Below are 398 nucleotides of genomic sequence, written 5' to 3'. Positions count from 1 at the left end.
TGCTCCGCCGCGCTAATTTAACACAACAGCAACACAAAGACAGAGGCGAAACCCCGCGCAAATTATCCTCACTTTAAATCCTTTTGCGCTTCCCGACCTTCTCTCTCTTTTCGCGAACAGCTGATTTGTAGCGCGACTGTTCCCCTTGGGTAAATAACAAAGACAACGCCAATCTCGGACTAACGACATGCTTTTCGTCCACAGCAAATAAAACGCCTCGATTTCGTCCTAAGAGAATCTATTACATAAGATATAAAATGCAGTAGGCAAATGTAATGGCGTTTAGTCCTTTATTTGTGGGTGAGGGCGATCAGCGGAATATTTCATGCATACCGAGATGTTTGTGTGTAAGCGAGGGACTGAGTTTGAGTGAAGAAGTATATGTGTGAAGGTGTTAC

This window comes from Penaeus monodon, chromosome 21 (assembly GCF_015228065.2).
Source record: "Penaeus monodon isolate SGIC_2016 chromosome 21, NSTDA_Pmon_1, whole genome shotgun sequence".
Classification (NCBI taxonomy): Eukaryota; Metazoa; Arthropoda; class Malacostraca; order Decapoda; family Penaeidae; genus Penaeus; species Penaeus monodon.
This window is presented reverse-complemented; position numbering follows the sequence as displayed.